The sequence below is a fragment of the Misgurnus anguillicaudatus genome, chromosome 17, assembly GCF_027580225.2.
Source record: "Misgurnus anguillicaudatus chromosome 17, ASM2758022v2, whole genome shotgun sequence".
NCBI classification, from domain to species: domain Eukaryota; kingdom Metazoa; phylum Chordata; class Actinopteri; order Cypriniformes; family Cobitidae; genus Misgurnus; species Misgurnus anguillicaudatus.
In genome coordinates, this window is record NC_073353.2 from 28,733,438 (window position 1) to 28,745,502 (window position 12,065).

Genomic DNA, 12,065 nt, shown 5'->3' on the forward strand with positions numbered 1-12,065 from the left:
TCTCGGGTTTGTCTCGGGTCGGGTCTTTCTTTAAAAAAAAATATTTATGCACGTCGGGTTCGGGTAAAAAGTGATTTGTGTCATTTCGGGTCTGGTATATTTCTTTGGACCCAAGAGGACCTCTAGTACAGTGTGTACATTTGGTACCAATAATCTCTGAGGTATTAATATCAATAGGTTTTTTTTTGACAATGTACTGGAGTCTTAATGGATCATTTGTTTCTATACTGTTTAATTTCTTTAAACATTTCTTAGAAGAAAAAAAGTGACTATCAAGTATCCTCATATATAAAAACCTGGATAAAAATCTAATAACTTTGTCCTCTGGGCTGAGAGCAGTTTTAAGTCAGACACAGGATGATTTTAGGGGAGATAAGATGTTTTGTCCATTTTTAATGGCATAGAAGGCACTTTAATAAAAGCGGTGTAGAAGCCTTTATCCTAAAAATAAAAAGATTTAGCTAATTCTGCATCAACAAGACACCCATGTGTATATTTAAGACACAAACTTAAACTATATATTTAATTATAGAGCTGTCACAATTAGGGCTGTCACTTTTTATTCGATATTCGAATATGCATTCAAACATGACATGAAATATCCGTATTCGAACTATAAATAAACCATCCGGTTTTTTAACTGCCACATGTAGCGCATTTTTTACAGTAACACCTCGTAATAGGAAGGGGGCTGACTGAGAGCGTCAATAAAAGCTCTGGCTGCCCGGCCAACGACACTAAAGAAAAGGTGTAGTGGACGCTCTGACGCTCTAATGCAATCTCTGAACTCCTCTCAGGCGGAGGTTTCCGCCTTCCGATTGGTTGCCGCCGAACGTTTCCGCCTTCCGATTGCTGCCGAACCGCGTCATATCTCCTTACCATAAAATATATTCGGATACATTGCATGATATTCGAAATCCGTTCGAATTAGATTTTTCTCAAAAGTGACAGCCCTAGTCACAATTATTAAATAATCATCTCATTGCGATTGTTTGACATCATTGTGATGATTTTAGATCACCGCAATGATTGCACATCTTTTTAAAAACACAAGGGGGAGCTGCAGTGCTTGTATAAACAATATTGTAAAGCCATAGCCATTCAATACAGTGGAAAGAACATTTAAAAAAATGCTGCAAAACTTCGATAAGCAGTATGAACTGCCAGTTAAAACATACATTTCCAAAACAACAATTCCAAATTTAGGGAAGTGAATGATGCTATACTTAAGAATCTGTAAGGAATAGATTTCTTTGCAGCCACTACATACATGTGGTCCAGTATGACCTTAGTAGGATCATGTGTGAAAATTATTTCATATACAAACAAAAAAATATGAGAAGTAAATGTCAAAGCAACAAAACAGACAAATAATCGTCATAATCTTCACAATTTATTAGACAATTAACCCCCAGCCAAATTTCATAATTGTGACAACCCTAGTCCCAGACAAAGACTGCCACGATTGTGGCTTTTTATCGGTGGTCCTACGTTGTACAGTGAGAGAAGGTTAAAAGATGGCAGTTTTACAGTTCTTGCAACCAAAGATAGCCTACGATAGTTTTCTGACAGTGTCAGAAACAGCATGATCAAAGCACAGTGTGTTTGCTGCTACGACCCGCGTACCGGTATTTGTTTACCAGTAGCGCATGCTGATGACCTTGCGCTAATGTGTGTTGCAGCCGTCACAGCCTACGATTCAAAAGGTGTCATCATACAGTCAACATGCTTGTCGTACCCAAGTTTAAACGATCCATCTGACTGTTTGACTCAGTCTATCTCTCTGTTACCATGTAGGTGAAATGCTTGATTTGACAATAAACTGCATGATGTTAGAAGATCAAGTCATATTCATGACTCTTTAAACTTCTGGCTAGATAAACAGGATACACCTGATCAAGATCATTTATTTATAGAAACAGACAGCAAGGAGAAAATAAGTATTTTCAGCAGCACTAACAGACCAGACAGCACTTAAGAGCTCAGGGTAAGGTCTGCATGACTTCCAAAGAAAAGACTTTTCAACAAATAGAGCAAATTTTCCACAAAACAACTGCCTGGCGTAGTCTGAAATCCGCTCGTAAATTTCCCATCTATTTTACTCTTCTGCTTTCACACTCTCTAATCAAACGCAAAAAACGGTTCAGCCACTACAGAAGCACCACGTACCCACTCGGCAATCTCTTTATTTTCTGCCCTCTCTCTAAAAATCGTTCACGGGCGTTGGAGGTCCTCGGACGTGCTCCGTCTGGTACGCTCGGCACTGTGTGTGCCTGATATGGGAGCGCATGAGGGTGTGTTACTGTGGCAGGTCAGGCAGGAATGGTAATGACTGCATTATACTCAGAGCTCTTCACACACGGAGGCCGCGTTTTCCATTTCGGCAGCCTGATGGGTAGTCAAAGGAGATGGCCACTTGGGCAGGGAGCATCTGCTCTGTGCCTGATCATCAACTCAACTACTGATGGCAGGAGGCGTGTTGGGAGGGAGAGACGGAAAAACAGAGACAAACAACGTGAAATCAGATCGGAGGAGAAGCAAAGGACCGGACCAAATCCACAAAGAGGGACGTAGACATGGATTGAATTCTTGAATCTGGCAAAAGTTCAGCGTTCACTTGGGTAGGGCGGAAGACGAACAATGGGGCGCGATTGCTATCATACTGAGGCAGAGTTAAGATAAATTGTCTGTCAGATTAAAACAAATCTCAGTTCGGTCCCTGATGAAATTGTACATCCCTAGCCAGGTCTCAATGAGGAACGTGAGCCGGCATAACAATTCTTCCCATGAGCTTCATTTTAATCAAGAAATGCATAAACATTTAACTCTTATTTGCGCTGTTGTGTGGACTGTCTCGCCTGTCAACAAAACAGGATTGTGGGCCTTTCAAAAGTGAATTTTAAGTCTTTAAATACCTGAATTTGAATTGAGGTAGTAAACAGGGTGCAAAATGTTTACTGAAATTAAAAGTTGAATAAATCAAATGAAGGTCAAAGATATTTGCATTGCTGCTATAAGAAATGTGTTTTTTTTTACTTGTATGGTTACTATAAGAAATAATGAATTATCCCAAATTATTATACAAATCATAACGGGCATTCCATACACATTAATTTCTATACACTCACCTAAAGGATTATTAGGAACACCTGTTCAATTTCTCATGTATGCAATGGTGTACTGGTGTGGGGGATGTTTTCTTGGCGCACTTTAGGCCCCTTAGTGCCAATTGGACATCGTTTAAATGCCACGGCCTACCTGAGCATTGTTTCTAACCGTGTCCATCCCTTTATGACCACCATGTACCCATCTTCTGATGGCTACTTCCAGCAGGATAATGCATCATGTCACAAAGCTCGAATCATTTCAAATTGGTTTCTTGAACATTACAATGAATTCACTATACTAAAATGGCCCCCACAGTCACCAGATCTCAACCCAAAAGAGCATCTTTGGGATGTGGTGGACTGGGAGCTTCGTGCCCTGCATGTGTAACCCACAAATCTCCATCAACTGCAAGATACTATCTTATCAATATGGGCCAACATTTCTAAAGAATGCTTTCAGCACCTTGTTAAATCAATGCCACGTAGCATTAAGTCGGTTCTTAAGGCGAAAGGAGGTCAAACACAGTATTAGTATGGTGTTCCTAATAATCCTTTAGGTGAGTGTATTAAATGATTGAAATGCTACCTATAAAATGTTTAATGACTATATTTCTCTATATAATAAATCAGTGGTAGAACACCTTATATATTAAACTGCAGAAGCATGCAATCTTCCCCAATAATACATTAAAATGTAGTCAATTGTAAGGCTTGATTATTTATATTCCTCAACCTTGCAGACATATCACTATTTGTTAAAATAAGCTTGCATTTATAGAAAAAGTCTTTGAATGTATTTGAAGGTAAAGATGCAGGATGTAAGTTGTTTTTTAAGTTAAAGTCACCTTGAATAACCCCGTGATTCGATCAGAGCCTCTGCGGGCAACACAGCCTACAGGCATTGATAAACAGAGTTCACCCGCACCATGTCCTCTGTCCTTTTCTGTTCCAAAAAATAGCACAGATATAAGAAATAAAGCACTCACAAACACATTGTTTCTCAGTACTGTGTGCTGCTGACTCTTACTGATGGGCACGTGGATCTCTTGGGAACAAACCTTCTGTCAAAATGAAACGCAATTCATTTTACCTCTATTGAGGAAAGATCTTCTCAGCTCCTTCAAAACAGCTGATTCCCACTCTTCCTTCAAAAAACACTAAACACACAACTCTAAAAACACTTACTCACTTTTATCCTCAAAACCCTTTCTGTTCTCCAAAGTGTCTCACTGACACCTCTATACTAGCTACACTTTTTTGAGCAATTCTGAAATGTAGTGACAAATTTCTTATTCTTACTTTACACTTTTAAACAGCGAGCAATACCAGCCTAATCTCATGGGAATTAGTATGCATTATACGAGTTGGCTAATTTGTATGAATTCATACAAAGTGAATCGTACAAAAAACAATAGAAAAGAAACCCAATAATGAAACCCCACTCCTAACCCCAAGTGTGGTCATATGAATTAATACGGACACCTCGTAAAATACATACAAATTGCCATGAGTTTGCACTGGCAATGCAAAAGTAATAGCTCAGACCTTGACAAAAACTATTTAGACAAAGATAAATGCTACTGTACCTAGAGTTATTTCACTTTACTAAATAACAATGCTGAAAAATGTTATATTTATTATGACTTATTGCTGCTCTGCAATAAATTATATTCTTACATATTCATCTGAATGTCTGATCCACAGTGTATTTACTGTTAAGAATTATGCCTATAATGTTCAGTGAATATATTACTTATTTTATCTTCATGCATTTCCATGTAATAGGAGCTTCAGTATTAGTTTTAGAAGTACTGGCCTTGCTTAGTATCGCATTAAAAAGCATAAACAAAGATATCGCCATTGTGTGTCACTATACAGTAGGCCTATACACTAAAAAAAGTATTCATTGAATTTAATCAATTTTTTTAAGGTTAGTGGTTGCAATCAATTTATTTAAGCTACATTTAAACAAAAAAGAGTAGTAAAGTAATATAAAATATAAAACTTTTGTTTAAATGTAGCTTAAATAAATTGATTGCAACCACTTACCTAAAAAAATTTATTTAATTCAATGAATCATTTTTTCAGTGTACGTATAAAGGTGCTTTACAATGCCATTGAAGAACCGCTTTTCGCTAAATGATCCATTAAAAAACCCTTAACATTTGAAAAACCTTTTTGCTTCATGAGGAGGTTCTTTGCAGTAAAAAAGGTTCTTTAGATTAATTAAAATGTAAGAAAGAAATCAACCCAAAACCAAAAAATGTATCATAAACAAACAGCTTTTGTCGAGTAAATGCAACTTCTGTTAGACTTTCATACAAAATCAATAACAATACAGTCGTTTTGCAGTAGTTTATTTCTGATAACAAAATAAATAAATGATAAGTATATTGTCCATATATCATATCTAACACGTACATTCTAAAAAATAATTCAGGGGATCTGTTGCCACTATTTAATTTAATGCATTGGTGCAAGTTAAAAATTCTAAATAATTGATTTATTGAAAGATTTAAAGTTGCAAACGTTTTTTATTGAGTCCAGACATGATAATGTCGATAGTTACATAAAGTTAATATTGTGTGTAACTTCAAATTAATTATCTGTGTTAGTTTGTTTAAAACATTTTTTAAGTTGTAGTAACTCAATGCATTCAATGCATAACTTCAGGTTCCCAGCATGCTTTGCATGGGACTTGATAGTGAGTAAATGAAGAAATATGGTGTTATTTTATGCATTTCTAATCAAGATGAAAACATGAGAAGACTTTTAATGATTATTGTTCTGTACTTTTGGTATTTAAAAGATTTTCTGTTATGTTGTTGATTTTTAAGTGGTTACCATTATGCTGAAGAATAGAGCATTTGCTCAAGTTGAGAACAGACTCGCCGTGCATTATCTTGCTGTTTTAATCAGATGGCATTTTGATAAAAATGCTAAAATTGATTGTCTTCTGCAACCTGACAAATGTTGTTGAATAAAAGAGTTCGAATCATTTCAGTAGTTTTGTGTAAATCAGTGTCCACGTTTGAATCAAATTTAAAATGCAAAATAAAAGTTAAAACAACTTAATGTTTATGAGTATTCAACACAATTTTTAAGTACATCCAACGTATTATAGTTTGTTGGCCGGAATTAATTTCAGAAGTAGTTGTCTTAACTTTAAATAATTGATGCAAACTATTGCGTTAATTTTTTTTTGTTGAGTCCAAGCAATATTTTTTAGAGTGTATCAACTACTGAGCTAAAACTAAATGTTTACAATGTAAGCTACAGGTCCTTGAATTCTTCCCTGGCTACCAAACCTCTTTTTTTGTAATCTATGCTCATCGTCTTTAGCAAACCAAAACATTTTATTTTCTAAAATGTATTTATATCAGAGATCAATTTAACCACTAGCCAGACCAATAAATTAATACAGACCGAAAGTTAACTCTTTCCCCGCCATTAACAAGTTAACCTGTCAATTAAGAAAAAATGCTTCCCTGCGCTTCTCTGCCAGTGACGAGTATTTCTGGCTTTCCGCAACTTCTAAAACCCAAAATTATTCTTCTAACAAAAATCCTTTACAAAAATGAAATTATCTCAGCTTTTTGCTCAAAATGTGTTATTTTTGAAGAAACCTAACCATATTTGAGAAATGATACAAAGAGAACAAATAAAGAGTGTTTTTTTGTCTGAAAGCAGAGGGTCTGTTCTTTCATTTGATATATTATATGTTTATATATTTAAAGAAGAACATTTTCTGGAAGGCATTAAACTTTTGTGAAAATCGTGAAAAATGCTGGCATTGGCTGGCAACTCTAAAAAAAAAAACACGGAAAGAGTTAACTTTGGTTCAGGCGCGTAACCGCGATAATATTTATGCATCAAATTAAATTGTCTATTCATGAATATCAGCTGACATCACTCACATCTCAAACTTGTCTTCCGCATTTTGAGTACCTGAAGTGGTCACAAAAGAACTAGAAGCTATGCCTTTAATATGTGAGCATCAAAATTGCTATTTTTAAAACACTAAGAAGGCTCGACACAACATGATACATTGCTCGAAGTATCACCTGTGTCTCTACACGTGAACTCGAGCATTGAGAACATTGTTTGTGTACACAGAGTTTACTAAAAATAAGGTTTTGAAAAACTGACTTCGCATGTTTTGGCATCTGCTCGCCGTCATCTTGCCTGTCAAGATGTATCGATCTCCGAATGCGACGTAAGGAGGGAGGAGAGTAAAGATGGATAGCTCTTAAAGCATAGTTCCATATAAATGCAAGGATAATTCGTTATTTTGTCGTAAGTGAAAAACAATATTGACAGTTAATAGTTGAAAAAGGAGCCTCATAAGATTCAGAGATCAATTTTTTATGTCTGGCAAAGATGGCGAGCGGACACCAAAACACCCAGTCAGTTGTTCAAAACTCTTTTTTTTAGTAAACTCTGTGTACACAAACAATGTTCTCAATGATCGCGTTCATGTGTAGAGATCCAGGTGATACTTCGAGCAAAGTTTCATGTTGTGTCGTGCCATCTTAGCATTGTAAAAATAGTGGTAGTTCGGTAGCAGCGGATAGCGGCTGGAAGAACGCATCAGGGATTAAGTAGGCATCACACCCTAACCAAGATATTTTTTTAAAGTAGCGTTTCTTTTCATGACAGTCGAGGTGCGAAATGTTGTCTTTCGTAGCCATTTCCCGCATCCGTACGAATCATAGACAGTAAAAGATAAGACATCCGTAAATCGTAGCAAGCTAGCCAATGCTTGTCAGTAGCCTACTGGTACTCTGTAGGTATTCAAGATGGCGGCAGTAAGCTGAAAAAAGGGCGGATGACGTAAAAGGTCACATGACTGATAATCATCAATAGCATCACTGTGAAGAACCTTTTAAATAGTACCTTTATTATCACATTAGCTCTTATACTACACACAAACCACACCATCATCTTATCTCTTATTTCCACCTGTGGCCATATTCCTCACACCTGTCGTTTTCTGCTTGTTATCAATCTTTTCTAATTTCATTCATTTTTTAGCTATATCCAGTAAGGCACAAACATAAGGCATGTGTCAGGTGTTGTGAGATCTCCATTCATAAGAAGTTTAAAATGCATGATTCAAAACAGCTTCTAGCGCAGCGGGGGCTTCTTTCTGTAGCTTGGGCGAACAGAAGGCAACACCAGTCAAGAGAGAATGTTAAAGTATGGATTAAGAAAGTGGGAGTGAGGTATGGAAATACAAATATCTTCTTTCACTCAAAGGCTTCCAAGTCTTAAGGCTAACGGTCAGAAGGCGTGCGGGAAATGTCAACATTGATTTGTTTTGAGAAGAGAAATGTCAGAAAGCCATGCTGCCAGTGAAATAGAAATTTCCAAATGAGTTTGCCGAGTGAGAAAAGACTGCACGCATCACTCTCGCATCACTCGCACCCCAACATTCAATTTCAGTCAGGCAACACTGAGATAGATGCATTTATATTACTTCTATCGCTCCGATTTCCTCGTACGATAAAGGATGTTATCAGAACCATAAATATTGGATTTGAGTTTCAAAACGATATTATCGATTCTCAGAGTTACGGAGTAAAAAATCTCAATCTGATTAATAGTAATATCCGCTTGATAATATTTAGTTTAACAGTTTATCTGCAAAAGTGATTTCTTGTGTGTACAGCGTTTAGATAAAAATGTTATAATAGTGAAAGAATTAAATATACCTATAAACGGATTAGTTTTATTTTGTGATCATCACGCTGTGATTACGTTCCAAGAAATCTATGCAAAGATAGTTTGTGTATCAGCTGGGAAAACCTCAGCATCAGCAAAATATTGACTTTTCCTCAAAATTCACTGACCTGCAAGAAACCACAACTCAAGAGTCATAAAGCAAATCAATCGCATTACATTTACATTAATGTGCTTAGCAGATGCTTTTTTCCAAAGAGACATGTTTGATGTATCTTATCAGCACGTGCATGTCCTGAAATTGAACCCATGACCTTGGTGTTGGGAGTAATGTGCCTTTCCAGATGAGCTAATGATGGTCAGATGGTCATGTACAAAACCTAGTAAATCCATCACACCTTTTGTATTATTTGGTATATTTCTTGTATTTATAAAGATGTTCTTAAATTAAAGGCACTGATGAGGGCTGCTTTAAGCACCGTTTACTGGATTTATTACACTTGCATTAAGCACAATGACAGTTTTTTAATGAAGAGGAGAGTGAGCGTGTTCAGGTGCTGCCGATATTGGCTATGCCGAGCACAGGTTTAATTAGATCAGATCAAATGATGGGCTAAAATAAAAGCCTGGTTTAATTAGCCGTCTGAGCCAGAGCGACACAGTTACTCTCATGTTTCATTAAAGTGAATTGAGCCCAGTAAATGACACGTAAGTGCCAGTCTGACCAACAGATTACATCTAGAAAAAGTAACATCACACATTGCAATGTATTCACACCTTCACGTATTGATTCTATATCACATATGATTGACACAATGAGTTCATTTGAAGTTCAGAATGGAAATTTAATGAAATAGACAAAAATGATTAACACAATATACTTCAAACTGAAACCCAGAGGGAATGTTATTGCCCATAAGGTGTTCGTATATCAGCAGGCTTAATGAAGTTATATTTAATAATGATGAGACTGCTCAATCTGCCCATTTTCTCCTAAAACTCCTTAAAAATAAATGCAAATTGCTACTATACAGAAAGAGCTATTAAAAGATGTGAATGGCATAACCCAAATAATCTTGAAGGAATTTGGTTGCTCACTTTGATGTGTGGCAAACACATGAGATTATTTCCATCTATTCCTCAAGACAAAGGGAGACTTTTGCAGTTCTGCTCTCCATTTAATTTGATTGCAGCTAGGAAAAATAATTGATCATGACAGCGACTTCCATGTAAGGGGACCCGTGGTGTATGTAGATTAAAATGTTTCATTTTAAGGTACAGTAATAAAACAATACAGTTCATTATGTAAGGTCTTTATACACCACTGATAATGTAGTTATATATATTATATTGCATTTCTGTCAAGAGATTATTCTAAAAGTTACACAATGTACCTTTAAATAGTTACCACATAAAAGAAATATTAAAGCAAAAACTACGTATCAACGCACATTTCATGAAGTAAAATCACTAAAAACCTTCCTTCCCCTGGAAAAAAATAGTCCCTGAACGACGGTTAACAGTAACAGAATATTTAACATATATTTAGGTTACTAAGGGTGCTGAGCAGTGAAACACAGAATTGTTGGATGGTGTGGTCATAGCTGTGTTTTACCATAAGTAAATAATTTTTTTTGGGACTATAACACGGATTTCCATGAGATCATGTTGCCTTTATAAGTTAATTTTTAATCCAACGTTTGGTTCTATCCATATTTTTAAAAGATGAAATGATCCTGGCATTTTTAGTGTATAATAGATCTACAGTCTGTACATTAAACAACATAAATTAAAGCAATAAGCCCCAAGAAGCAGTGTGTTACCAGTGCATTTTATAACAGCTAAGGGGTGTTGTTAGGCACGACGCAAAGCGGAGCCCTTAGCTGTTATAAAATGCACTGTAACACCACTGCTTCGCGGGGCTTATTGCTTTTATAAAACGGTTACTTCATATGCATAGCAGGATTTCATAAAATAAAACACAAATAAGTTGTAATTAAAATAGTACAAATATTACTCTTCCGCCAAACAAAGTAGTTCCTCAGAATCAAGTGTGACTGCAACAGAGCACAATTCTCAAGCAACACAGAAGCAGCAAAGACACAATGAAAATTATAAAAATAAACACCACAGTTTGCAATTATAATCAACATTCATCTAATTTATACATTAACATTTATATCGTGCAACTGTTGAAAGTGATGATTAAATATGCTTGGAAGCATGCTTAACTCTTTCCCTGTTTTTTTTTTGTTGCCACCCAGTTTTAGTTGAATGCCTTACAGAAAAAGGATCTTCTTTAAATAAACACAAAATATCAAATGAAAGAACAGACCCTTCACTTTCAAACAAACAAACAAAAACGTTTCATTTGTTTTCTTATCACCTTTCAAATTTAAAAGCGGAGATAATTCCATTTTTGTGAAGAACTTTTGTAAGAGATCAGATTCAGAGCCTGATAAAAAAGTACACAGTGTTTTCAGTGTTGAGTGAATGTGTCAGTGTTTAAGTTGGGTAAGATCGCCAACCAGTGGATAGCGGATATATGGATGTGGGATAGAAACTCCTCAGGGAACGTTTTCTCTTTATTGATGAGATGACTCAACAATATTTATTGAAATTTATCTGAATATCGCCATTAATTGTGCAATTGACTGTGGTGTTTATTTTCATAAATCAGTATGCAGCAACAGTGGCGCAGTGATACTTATGTAATGCGGTCTGAACCGTGGGGTTACCGGGGTATTTTATCACGGCTTAGAACGCGTTTCAACCAATCAGAATGAAGAACCAGAACGGGCCGTTTTATAATAGACTGTTTAACCCTGGAGAACCCAAGAACCCTTTTCTTAGCAGCAATTACCATTGGCCAAATTTAACCCGTGGGTTCTCCAGGGTAAAAAAAAAACACGCTTCCACCTCCACCTAGAGCCTGTTATTTGGTTTACAAAAATCCACCGCTCCCGGTTCATCTGGTCCAATCAGCGTAGGCCGGTTCATCTGGTCCAATCAGCACAGGGCTGTGTAAAATCTGCCTGTCAATCACAGTTCCTGCACACGCCACAGATCCACCCTCGCACATGTTACAATATCACATGCATCCACCTGAAGTTTGCAGGTGTGTTGGATTGAACGCAGCATGATGGTGGAAAGGAAAACAACCAAGGAAAACAACTAAGGAAACAAAGATAAAAAGCGTCCGTGCCCGTAATAAAACTAGGATCAATATCGATCTGGCATTTGAAAGGTGGAGGAATCTACGAGATTTTAAAGGGT

At 36.4% G+C, this 12,065-nt stretch overlaps 1 protein-coding gene across 4 annotated transcripts in view; it reads right to left on the minus strand.

Moving 5' to 3' along the window:
- ncam2 (neural cell adhesion molecule 2) overlaps positions 1-12,065 on the minus strand; it is a 269,337-nt gene that overhangs the window by 171,303 nt on the left and 85,969 nt on the right. The window lies entirely within an intron of this gene.